General features: G+C 36.7%; 1 long non-coding RNA gene across 1 annotated transcript; it reads right to left on the reverse strand.

Moving 5' to 3' along the window:
* Positions 1–1,624: 1,624 nt before the first annotated feature.
* On the reverse strand, positions 1,625–1,974 carry LOC133997275 (uncharacterized). The gene is made up of 3 exons (XR_009927276.1): positions 1,874–1,974; positions 1,757–1,788; positions 1,625–1,671 (listed from the first exon to the last, which is right to left on the reverse strand). It is a non-coding gene; the product is annotated as an uncharacterized LOC133997275 (long non-coding RNA).
* Between the last annotated feature and the right edge of the window lie 11,561 nt (positions 1,975–13,535).

The raw sequence follows: 13,535 nt of genomic DNA on the forward strand, positions 1-13,535 counted from the left end.
ATCTAACCAGCTCTACTGATGCTGTGTTTGGTGAATCAAAGAGGTTCCAGGTAGTACCATCACATTTATCCTGATCAGTCATCAAATAACTACAGGACAAAGTGACCTCTTTTATGTTCCTATTCTTTCATGTACCTACATGGCTAAATGTCATAAAGCGACACAATAACAGATTAGTATCACAACTTTTCAACTTTCCTTCTTACTCTGCAGTTTGACACATTACAATCACTGATGTGAGCTGATGCAACATTTTAGCAGTAAAAACAACAGGAGGTCAGTAGATTTAAGAAGGCCTGTAACAGGTTTCATCATTTTGGACGTGGTTTTGTTGGAGGAGGACTGAGGAAGTTGGAACTGTTAAGATACTAAAATACAGCTGATTAAAACCTGTTTGACACCACATCAACTCCTAGTACCAGAATTTGATGTGGTGCAACATTAAGTTATTGTACAAACAAAATGAATGTGGTAATATTTGAGTGGTTTTTGGTTCCTCATTCCAGCTGAAGATTTTTTCTAAGAACTGAGACGGAAGTGTTTAGACCTAAATGTAGTTACAACATCAGCTGAACTGTGGAGGTTTTGTTCTCTAATGATGACCACGTTTGCACCACAAGGCTCCTGAACACAAATACTTTATTAACACATAAGAAAAACAGTTGCTCTTTGAACTGATGGCAACATTTTGGGGTCACTCTCTTAACTGAACTTAAATATAAACTGAATAGAGATTTCCAGTAGTTCAGACAGGCACCTATAAGTTATAATAGAGTCATATGCTGATAATACCTGTCAGTCATGGGTTGGGTCACATTAGAGGCCCAAGAATCAACCCTTGGTGTATTATTTAATATTTTCTATTTTACAAACATAATTTGAATCAAACTGAATGAACAATGACAGAAGGAACACAAGAGAAAATGTTTCTTATAAACTTTATGTCAATATTTATTGCAAATAATATTCACAGTTGACATCGAAGCCATAATACTGTTTTACAAAATACAGCAATTATACTTCAGCAGTTTTTATTTGCAGATTATATAATTTTCTCTTATGAAAAAGAGACGCTGATAAGACTTAAAGCTCAGTCAACCACACTACAAAGTTGAGGAAATACTGTATATTGGACTATTAGCAAAGATATGAATGAAAATTAATGTATTTCTTGTTTATGCAAAGAGATAATAAAAAAAACTCAGAAAAGCAATGAGTCAAATCTTCAAATGGACTCTACGTTGTTAAGCTGGAAGCCAATTTCAAGATTTTTAACATCTAAAAAAGACTCAAAATGATTCTAGATAATTAACTTTGTGATGAGATCATCTTTAATTACAGATTGTTTTTCTTTTAGTTGGTGATGTCGGTGTGGAAGCTGTTTGCTTTTAAGTTGCTGAATCAGACAGAAGCAGAATTTTCTCCCAAGTTTTCATATTTCACTGTAAAATCATCATCATCTTTATCCTGATGCACCTGATGATGAAAACAAGATTCTGAGTAAAAATGCAATAAATAAATGCTGAATTCACCCCACACTCCCAGATTTTCCTCCCAGCTGAACACAGGTCACAGTGGAGTCAGCAGACCCTGAACGCACCATCAGATATTTACCTGATTGGCTGCTGGACCTGAACGCCTCGCTGTTCTGCTTCTTACTGAGTAAGAAACCTGCACAAACACAAACAGTGAGACATTCACAGTCCTGCATTACAGTAACATGGATGTTATTAGTTGATTTTATACATCAACTCACAGTGTGGTCATCAGGTGCTCTCTGGTTCCCTGCTAAACAAATCAGAGCAACATTTCAGCTCGTAACTTACAGTTTGTGTTAATCAGACTGAACAAAGGTTGGTGAACATTTTCTCACCTCGAGCTCTGAAGAGAAGAACAGTAACAACAGTGATGAGGACGAGTTCAGCCACACGCAGCACCAACATTATGTAGCTCAGAGCAGAACAATCTGCATAAACTGAGGAGACAAAATCACAGAAACAACATAAAGTAAAGGAAGTTTGCACATGTGAAATATTTTGGCAGGTTTTCATATTTAAGAAGCAGGTTGATGTGAGCTGTGGAAACAGAGGCCATGGAAATAACCGGTTAGATCATCATGTTATGAAAAGTGTCGTCTCTTAAACATTTACACATAATAAGAATAAAACAAAGTTATATTTCTGTTATGAGATGGTCAATCTGTAAAGTTTAAACATGATTTCTGACCCTTTTCGCCTGTTTTATTCAAAGTTGTGGTTTGTGTCATTGGTGGTGTTGTTGCATCATTTCCTGGATCAATGAACAAAGAAGAAATTAATGTAAAAAAAAACTGCACAGTGAGAAAACATGTCATGTTTATCATCTGCAGGGACTAAACATATTTTACTAAATAAAACCTCAAAATACATCAAATACAGTTTGTTATATCAGAATAAAGTGATTTTAAACAGTTTGTCATCTTCTCACCTGACAGCTGAGGACTGAAGTCATACCGCTGCACTTGTCTGCTGTAGGCATGTGTGAATTCACACTGCAAAAACTCATAATTTGATGTGTAAATAAAATGAGAAGTCAACAAGAACATAGCAGCTGAGCAGGAAGACTGTGACGACTTTGCCTCTCTGGTATTCATGTCCCAGTCTCTTCCTTTATACAGCCACCTCACTGTGTGTCTGCACTCATCATTTATCGACATAGAGCAGTTTAACTTCACCTTATCAGAGTCCTTATATTCAGTCACTGGTGAAGATGGAGATATTGTGAGAGAAAGACAACAAGAGTAAAATTAACTTCATCACTGTGATCATAATTATTGTAATGTTTCAGTATATTGTTCTAACAAGACAGTTTGAGCTGAAAAAGTTATGATGTAAATACTCACTGCTAACAACAGACAGATAAACATCAGAGTCTCGACCTTGTCTTCGTCCTGATCTGTCGTACTGTCTGCAGATGTACCAACCAGCATCCTCAACTGTGATCTTCTTTATAACCAAAACACAGTTCGCTGTAACACTCAGTCTGTCTGATTTAGCTTTGGCTTTTTCACCAATCTGCCCAAGTCTAACCAGCTCTACTGATCCTGAGTTTGTTGAATTACGGAAGGTCCAGGTAGTACCGTTACAATTATACTGATCAGTCTTCACATTTTCACAGGACAAAGTGGCTTCATCTCCATCTCTGACAGTGATGAAGCGGCCAGTTTGTCCAGTTACTGCTGTTGAGAATTTGAGAGAAAAGTGATAAATGAACTGAAATAAGAATATGACTGAGTGTGAATGTTACACACAGTTTATTTGACAGTCAGTAAAATGGTTATTAAATAAAGTAATATTGCTAATAAAGCAGACTTACCTGTAAACTGAAGGCCCAGAATCAGAAATAAAAACATTTGAATCCCTCTGCGTTCAACCATCGTGCTTCTTTGTCTTTCTCTGTGTCTTCTTCTCTCACTCTCAGCTCTCAATGCGCAGAAATAAACTATCTACTTCCTATAATAAGCACACTGTCTCCTCCTCCTATTTCTGAAACTTGTAAGTTATCAAACTTGTAACTTGTTGTAGGTGGAGCGTATTAGCTTCCCTTCTTAATGCTCAAAGTTTTTTGCATTTTATGAGCAAGCATCTCTGGTATATGTATAAAAATATATATGTATATATAGGATTAGATATATTAGAGCTAAGGGTGAATTTCTCCAGAAACTCACCACTGAAACCACAACACACTTCCTGTCTACTGCTGCATTTTCTGTGGCATCCTAATATTGGTTAAGACACATATCACATAACTGCATCCTCTGATGAGCATAAACTAGTTTAAAGTATGTTGTGTGTCGACACAGAGCAGCTTAACTTTACTTTATCGGTGTCTTTATGTTCACTCACTGGTGAAGATGGAACAAAAAACACTAAAAACTGAGAGATTTCAGCTCATTCTAAACTCTGCAGCTCAGTAACTAACCAGAACCAAGAGGAGAGAACACATCAGTCCAGTTTTAGCTTTGGCATTTCCACCAATCTGACCCTTTAGAACCAGCTCTACAGGTGAGTGTTGTGTATTACTGTATATCCAGGTAGTGCTTTCACATTTGTCCTGACCATTTATCACATTTTTACAGGACAAAGTGACTTCATATCCTTCACTGACAGTGATGTAGGAATCGTGTTCTGTTACTGCTGCTGAGGAGACGAGAAACATGAAAAATGAAATGAAGATATGACGTAACGTTATAGTTAAAGTGAGAATGATTTAAAATACAAGACATTCATGAATGTGTATTATCCATTAAACTCTCTGCAGAGCTCTCAAGTCTCACGCATTGACAGTGAGACAAACACATTTCAAGCAGTTCACACGCCACACCTGACATTTCTCACGCTGAGAGGTGATAGATCCCACCGCACAGAAATCAATATAAGTTATAATAAACAGAAATGAACGGGCGAGGCGTTGGCAGATCTTGTCCCGAGTTGGCGACCTAACAGCCAATCAGAAAATAGTATTTCTTGTTGCCGGGTAAATTCAGAATGTTATTGTGGTTGTTGCCCCGCTGCAAGCACGTGCTCTAGTCTGTGTAGAGCTCTATCTACCCAAACTGCCCACTACTGAATAACATACAACCTCTGTACCTATTACAACCTATGCATGTAAATACTCACTGCTAACATCAGACAGATGAATGTTCAACCTTGTTGTTGTCTTGATCTGTTTACTGTCTGCAGATGTAAAGACCAGCATCCTCAGCTCTCAACTCTCGGTCAGACTGATTTAGCTTTGGCACTTTCACCAATCTTCTCCTGTCTAACTACTACTGCTGCTCTTGTGTTTATTGAATGAGCAAAGAGCCAGGTAGTACTTTCATATCTATGCTGATCGGTTATCATATTTTAACAAGGAAAAGTAACTTCATCTCCATCTCTGACAGTGAAGAAACCCCCTCTGGTTACTGCTGTAGAGAAGATGAGAGAGAAATATGACAAGTAAAAAGAAATCAAAAATATGACTAATAATGTCTGTGATCAGACGTTTAGATACAACAAAATGTTACAAATGTGCCTCATCCTTAGATTGAAAGACTTTGTTAAACTCAACATTCACCTTGTTAGAAAACGACTTGGCTGTGTTGATAATAAAATGATAAAGAAACATTAAAGATATTAAGAATTAATCTTTCTGTATATGTTAGATGTTTTTACCAGTAAAGTGAAGCAGCAGTGTCAGAAATAAATGCATTTTATTCCATCTGTTCCATTTCATTGTTTTTTGTAAACAAGTCAGGTATCTACTTCCTTTAATTAATAAGGTGTCACCTCCTCATTGTGACTTGTACCCCTCTTTTCTAGATATAGATAATAAAAAAATACTGCATATCAAACATTAACAGGTGATACATACTTTAAAAAGAAGATACAAAAACAAGTAAAAAGTTCAAACTAATACATCTTTAACTACAACTCTAACAGATTAAAGTGTCTGACAGAAAGTTGACAAATGTATGATATCATTTATTTTGCTCATTTATATTCCAGCCTCCTTTGCACAGTGCTATTAGTTAACTCACTACACCCCCTGCTGGACAAATGAAGCTGTTACAACACAAAATCCTGAAAATCATCATAAAAACAAACTTGAATGTATAAAATGAGAGAAGTAGCGTGACAATATTGATTCAGCTAAATTTAAATGATCAGTTATCAATGTAAAAATAATAGTAATGTAACTATACCCTGGTCTGTGATTGGTTGGGTTTGGTGACAGTAGTGTAGAGGTTGCTGAGATCAGTGGAGGCTCCAGCAGAAGAGGAGGAAGCCTTCACAGTGCTGTAGGTCACTGCATCATCATCATCATCATCATCATCACACATAAATTACACATCATGAGACGCAACAGAACACAAGTCAATGCAGCATGATGACGTCCAACAACATTAAAACACCACAGTCAGTACTGACGTACAATCATGATCACACAGTGCAACACAAAGCAAAGTAACACAATCAAAGCTGAATTACTAACTGGACAAAGCAGGCAATTAGCTAGGGGCCCCAGACTCCTAGGGGCCCCAAAAAAGCCCAGTTAGACTCCATATTGTTTGTGATTTGTGATCTAATTAATCACAAATCTGTAGTACTGAAGCTAAAACGACGACAGCTCCTCCATCGTTCATCTTGTGATCCTGGTGATCAAGATTGACTCTGTTTCAAAACGTCATTTGATTGGTTTACTTTAAATTGTGTTGTTTTGTGTTTTATCAAACTGCACACAGAAAACTGAGGAAAATGTGGTATTATTTGAATCTGGTATTTATTAATCTGGTGAAGAGGGACAAAAGAGAGTCGACTTTAGATTTAATACTTTCTTTTCTGTCTTGTTTTTATGACTGAAGAACAGATGAAAGAGGCTACAAGTAACCCACAGCCTAATATTCTAGATAGGACTGAAAGCATTTATGATTTCCTCCTGGTGAGTTTTCATTTCTCCATGCATTCTGAATATAAGTTACATATATTATGTGTTAAGTTATGAAACATTACTTCTTTCTTTTAGGCTAGAAATGAAATGTATTGTAGTTGCTTTCAGTCCTGTTTATACCACAGAGTAGTGGTACACCTGGTGCCATCTGGTGGCCAAAATGAGCATTACAACATCAAACGAATAAAAATCCACATAAACACAAAACAGAAAACTATTTGGATCAGACATAGAAATTGAATCTTCAGAAATAAAAAAAAACTTCTCACGTGGTTTTCAGGGCTTCCAGAGAAAGAAAATGAAAACATTAAAAACATTCTAGCTGCAGATTTCTGTTCTGTTCTTGCTGCTAAACTAGAAGATAATTCACTTTTTACTCTTTATTCTGTCCTGGCAGATACGTCACTTTGTTAGACAGAGAGCAACACAAACACTCAGTAGGCTTGACTCCAGATTGAGTGGGATTTACTGAAAATATGTGGAAAACAACATTGCTCATGTTACGGGTCCCAGGGATGGGGGGCCACAGTAACAAATATGTACCTGTATAAAGCAGGTAAAGCAGAGGAATGAAGACACAGTTTGTGGTGTTTCCTGTCCAGATTGCCTCTCTGTATGATTTATTTAACATCATGAATCATAACAGTCACATAAGCACAATACACATCTTTTACTTCATCTCAGGTTTACATAGTTCAATTTCACATTTTCCCAATTCAGTCTTTTATCTCACTTAAATCACTATTTCAGTCTCAACAACATACATTTTCTATCATCTTCTCTTTACTAATCAACACATTTATAATTTATAATCAATGAACAGCTTCTATAAATACATTACATTTGTCTATTTCACAGTATAAACTGGTTCAAAACACCATTTTCATGTAGTGTAGTTTTACAGTGTATAAAACACCTTTAAGTACAATATATTACATAGGTTTTAATGTCACTTATTCCCACTTTAACTAGTGCAACTGCAGTGGCGCCGGCACAAAATGGCGGCCGCACCGGCAAACTTTCCACATATTATTGTTGTTTAAACATTAATAACTCATCAAAACAGATTAAAACCTTCACACAAACACTCACGCTGATAATATATATAACATTTCATGGTGGATGAACCGTTTACTGACCTGTATAAAGCAGGTAAAGCAGAGGAATGAGGACACAGTTTGTTGTGTTTCCTGTCCAGATCTGAGGAAGCTGCAGCAGTTGCGCCCCCTAACCGTTCCCCGGAGCAACTCATGAAAACACAAACGCCCCCCCCCCCCTTTTCCAACATAAACTGATCACCACAAGACATCTAATTGGAAACTACAATATATACAATAACACAAATACTTATGATATTAACAAAATCTTACAATATAAATGTGGTTACACTATTTTGGGTGTGCCACACTCATATTATCCTAATACTTTCTCCATCTTTACAAGTATATTTCTTTTTTTACAGGTTTGCAGATCAGGTAGGTATCCTCACTACAGGTAACCATGGTAACCAAGGTAAACAAACAACATATTTTACAGTAGGATTCACTCACATGTAAGTGAATGAGGTGTAAAAATGCAGCAAATGCCAATAGACCCACGTAATAATTCACCAACCAACATAAATGAGGCTTAACAAAGCGCTAACTCAGCCTATGGAGACTAACTAAACTCATGCTAACAGTTAGCTTCACGATTAGCACTTGCGTATTTAACCCGGTTTTACAACTGAAAATAAATGCTTTTAATACTATTCTGATGCACACAACATTATAACCAACTTACATAGTAACTATATTCACTGATAGATCGACTCCAAGGATCATAAACACTCAGCCTGCATGTGCACTGGTCGACTGTGCTGCTTAGACTGAATAATACCACAATCACCACCAGAGGGCGCTTATGTTCCTCAAACACTGACAGGAGTCAGAGCACTATTACTGTTGTTTCTTTTACCCAAAGCTTAGTTTTCTTCTTTTATTGTTTGTTAAACATTTCAAAGATAATCCAGTTCAATCTCAAATTACTGATGTGCAATTATTCTACAGTGAGGAGCATCATGAAACACTCGGCCATGTACTCAGACATGTTTGAACACACTGACTGAATAATATCTTTACCCTCAGACAAGCATCAGTCTGACATTACTGCTTTATTTATTAAAAATAATCATGTTTCCCACAAAAGGAAAGAAGGTGAATCTACTGTTGCAGGTTTCCAACACACTCAACACAATTATCAGTTGTAACTTTATTAGAGAATAAAGTATTCATACAACGCTTCAGCAAAACTATCTGATTATGGTCACGTGGTGCGGAGCCTGAGCTGTGGTGGAAGTATAGTAACAAAAAAAGTGACTTTGGCACTAATAAATGCATCTCATCTTCAGCATACCGAGCTGTATCAATTTACGTTTAAGTTTAATAAAGTACTAAATTAATTTTCTTCTTATCTGAATCAGAAACAACGTTTGAATCCATCTGAATTTAACCATCATGCTTCTCTCTCATAAATATCTGGTTCTCTAAAGTAAAGTGCTGTGTTGAGATAAGGCATCTTCTTCCTGTGTCACTTCCTCTGCATTGCTCTGCTGCATGTAAAGTTCAGACATTTAGCATTTGGACAGTTATATTATTTTGATCTTTAGGCTTTAAAATAATGGATACTGCATCAAAGTGCCAAGTCTCAGCTTTAATTTGAGTAGTAACTGTCCAAATACTTCCTGTCTGGACTGAATGTAGGCAGTGATCAGCTGTTTGTCTCTGACTTTCTTTCAGCCAGAAACTGGTTAAAGTTAACATCTCTGACAGTGTAGTTCTCCTTCATCCACGGTGAATGATGGACACATTTCTGGATCAGTAATGTGACGGGCAACCATTACTAAAGAGATCAGAGGTCAGAGGTCACAGCTGTCTGACAAAGATCCTGTGAAACTGGGATGTAATCATGGATCACAAGCTAAAGAGATATGTTTCTGCATTCAGAGCAGCCATATTAAAGCATATTAAGATGCAACAAGTTCACACTGTGTTCGGTCCCACGGTGGATTAGTGACAGTGTGTTTGACCTCTTAAAAATGATAAGAGGAAGTTGAAAGTATGAAGATTGTTCATTGAGATAAATGTTTGCGGTCATATCACTCTTCTTAGGAAACACACACAGAGACATGCTAGTTCATCGGAATTCAACCACCGTGCTTCACCGTCTCTGTCCTTCTTCGTCTTCATCACGAGAGATCGACGCTCTCAGCTGTCAGAGTGTGTACAGCAGTTTATGTTGTAGAGAGATTCATCGTCTACCTCCTGCAGTTAGTGTTGAATTCACTGTATGTTGTCAGAGTTCATCCCGTTTTTATCCAAACAGTCAAAAACAAAAGCTACTCACAGTCAGAGGTCAGAGGTCACAGCAGCCTGACAAAGACTGAACAGACTGAACATGTAGATCATACCGTCAGCCATCAGACTGCTCAACACCACAGCTCCCACTACCTCCCACTCCACTGACTAGTACTGGGATTAAGACTCAAACTATGCAACTCACAGTTAAACAGACTGATGCTGCACATGTACAACAGTATGCACCAGTGTATTTACCTTAGCTTTCTATGTAAATCCAGGAACATTGAACATAAAGATATATCTCAGATTTGTGCACATTGCACATTTATTGTTCTCTGTATAACTGTGCAGTCATACAGAGAACAATAAGAGATTATTCTTTATATCATCTCAGGAACTTCTGCATGTTGCACATTTATATATTGCAGATTTATTTACACAAAGATCCAGTTTACTGTATATAGTATTTATTTTTATCCTATTTGTGTTATTTATTGTTGATTCTATTTTTAGTACACTTTCACTCCTCCACTGTACTGCTGTGTCCATTTGAATTTTCTATACTCTAATACTCTTCCTTTCTGCATATAGTGTTTATTAGAACACAGACAGGATTCATGGTGATGTTTAACAGCACACATGAACAGACTCTGACTCTTAATGCTCATGATGCTGCGTGGTGATACTGTAGCTGCTGGATGGAACAGATAAGATACGTTTAGTAATATGACACATTTTAGTTCCATGTTTTTTTTTGTTGCATTTTTATCTGAGAAATTAGATGTATGAAGTGTTTTAGTGAGAATGTGGAAACAACAGAAGCACAACACAGTTTAAACTTTAAATAATTACAAAACACAGTAAAATTAAAGGGTAAATATTTGTTTATTTGCATATTATATTATCAAGAGATATAATAAAGAGAATACTGTTACTGACTGCAGGAAGACTGATTCAAACCAAACACACGTTGGACTCCTGATGAACATGTTAACAACAATGATAAATGAAAGTTAAAATGATTTCTTCTGTACACTTAAACATGAAACTGAGCTACTGCAACTTAAAAAGCATCAAAGAAAGTCTTAAAGTCTAAATTCTTCCACTTGAAGCAGATTTAAGGGAGGTAAATGAGTGAAAACATGAGAAAAGGATGAAAAATAATGCAGAAAAAGACACTTGATAAAATTCACACTGTGCTTCTTACATAACTAGAGATTAAATCCACATTTAAATATGTTTGCCAAACTAAAAATAAAATGTCTTCATTTGATGAATAACAACAAAACATTAACAGAGTCAAGATGTCAAAGTGATCTTATGATTCTTTCTTTATGTAAAGAATTCATCTACTCATGTAAAACTGAGACGATATTAATGATATAAGAGTCAGGGAGTCGTTTCTCTGGTGAGCTGATGCTGGTGTGGAAGTGGTTGATCAGTCTTCATCGTTCACCTCACAATCATCATATTCATCATCTTCATCGTTCACCTCCTGTGAAAAACAACACAAAGAAACACAAAGTCTGACACACTCAAGCTGAAAACTGACAAATCACAACCGCTCTGCTTTGAGCTTTAAGTTTCTGCTGCTGCACATTCAACACAATCAGAAATAATCTCACATATACAAATTAATGAATTTGAAAGAGCCTCAAACTCCCAGATTTTCCTCCCAGCTGACTGTTGAAGTTTAAAAACTGAACACAGGTCACAGTGGAGTCAGCAGACCCTGAACGCACCATCAGATATTTACCTGACTGGCTGCTGGACCTGAACGCCTCGCTGTTCTGCTTCTTACTGAGTAAGAAACCTGCACAAACACAAACAGTGAGACATTCACAGTCCTGCATTACAGTAACATGGATGTTATTAGTTGATTTTATACATCAACTCACAGTGTGGTCATCAGGTGCTCTCTGGTTCCCTGCTAAACAAATCAGAGCAACATTTCAGCTCGTAACTTACAGTTTGTGTTAATCAGACTGAACAAAGGTTGGTGAACATTTTCTCACCTCGAGCTCTGAAGAGAAGAACAGTAAAAACAGTGATGAGGACGAGTTCAGCCACACGCAGCACCAACATTATGTAGCTCAGAGCAGAACAATCTGCATAAACTGAGGAGACAAAATCACAGAAACAACATAAAGTAAAGGAAGTTTGTACATGTGAAATATTTTGGCAGGTTTTCATATTTAAGAAGCAGGTTGATGTGAGCTGTGGAAACAGCGGCCATGGAAATAACCGGTTAGATCCATCATGTTATGAAAAGTGTCGTCTCAGCACAAAATGACATTTCCATCACATCAGATAAATATGATGAAAAGATGATTTAACAAACACAGCAGCTGTTATTTTAATGTCAAAGTTATATTTCTGTTATGAGATGGTCAATCTGTAAAGTTTAAACATGATTTCTGACCTTTTTCTCCTGTTTTATTCAAAGTTGTTGCTGTTGATGTTTTCATTACTTCAGTGGTTTGTGTCATTGGTGGTGTTGTTGCATCATTTCCTGGATCAATGAACAAAGAAGAAATTAATGTTAAAAAAAACTGCACAAAGAGAAAACACCTCATGTTTATCATCTGCAGGGACTAAATACATTTTACTAAATAAAACCTCAAAATACATCAAATACAGTTTGTATTTGCTCTGCTCTGCAACAGATAGATTAAGCTGAGTGTCTTGACATTGTTGTTTTCTTGATTTCTGTCTGCAGGTGTAAAGACGAACTTCCTAAACTTCGACTTTCTTTAAAACCAGAGGACAGTCCACTGTAACACTCTGTCTGATTTAGCTTTCAGAATTGACTTTACGGTCCTCTTCCTTTACATACAAAACCCTTAATGTGCTAGTACCAAGCTACATGGCTAACCCTTGTTAACTGTTTGCCTTCAAGGACACTGCGATCGTCTGCTGCTGGTTTATTGGAGCAACAGCTGAAAGAAAAATTGGGGATGCAGCCTTTGTTTTCTTCTGTGTGGTATCCTGTGTACACTCTGTACTTACTTGTGCAGTCCGCAAATTTCAACAGGTTAGTGTTGTATCAAATCAAGCATGGACGTTGTGCATTTACCTGAAATGACGATTAGTTAGTAAGCAAGCTAGCTTTATCATTTAGCAATACCAAATCATTACAGACTGCTAAATAAACCTACTGATGGCTTATATGTGACAACAGTGTGGCTTAGTGTAAAAAAACACAATATTGTGCAAAAGACTTAGGCCACCACCATCATACCAACAAAAAATATAGGAGATATGTACACAAAATTAAACATTAATTATTAAATATTATTATTAATTGAGGCTCCATTTAGGTTAAAGAGAGCCAGGTTCCTGCTATTGCTCCAGTGTAAGGGGAGGTCTGAATACTTATATAGACTTTAGCCTATAGAAACTGTTTTCTTTTCTGTTTTTTGATACTGCATACACATTTCCTTTATTCTAATAAAGAGACTGAGAAATAATTATATATGGTCATTATAGCATTGCTAAAAATACTAATCTAATGGTGGCCTAAGACTTGTCAGAGAGGACTGTGTGTAAATAGCAGGAAAATCTGTCAAATTCAGTTAAAAATCTGACATTTCCACATCATCTTTTTCAGTGGACACACCTCAAAGTCCCTCATCACTTTACTTATAGTCCGCAGATATACAGTACTGTGCTAAAGTCTTAGGTCACCATTCGATTAGTTGTTTTAGCAATGCTATAATGACCATA

This window comes from Scomber scombrus, chromosome 17 (assembly GCF_963691925.1).
Source record: "Scomber scombrus chromosome 17, fScoSco1.1, whole genome shotgun sequence".
Classification (NCBI taxonomy): Eukaryota; Metazoa; Chordata; class Actinopteri; order Scombriformes; family Scombridae; genus Scomber; species Scomber scombrus.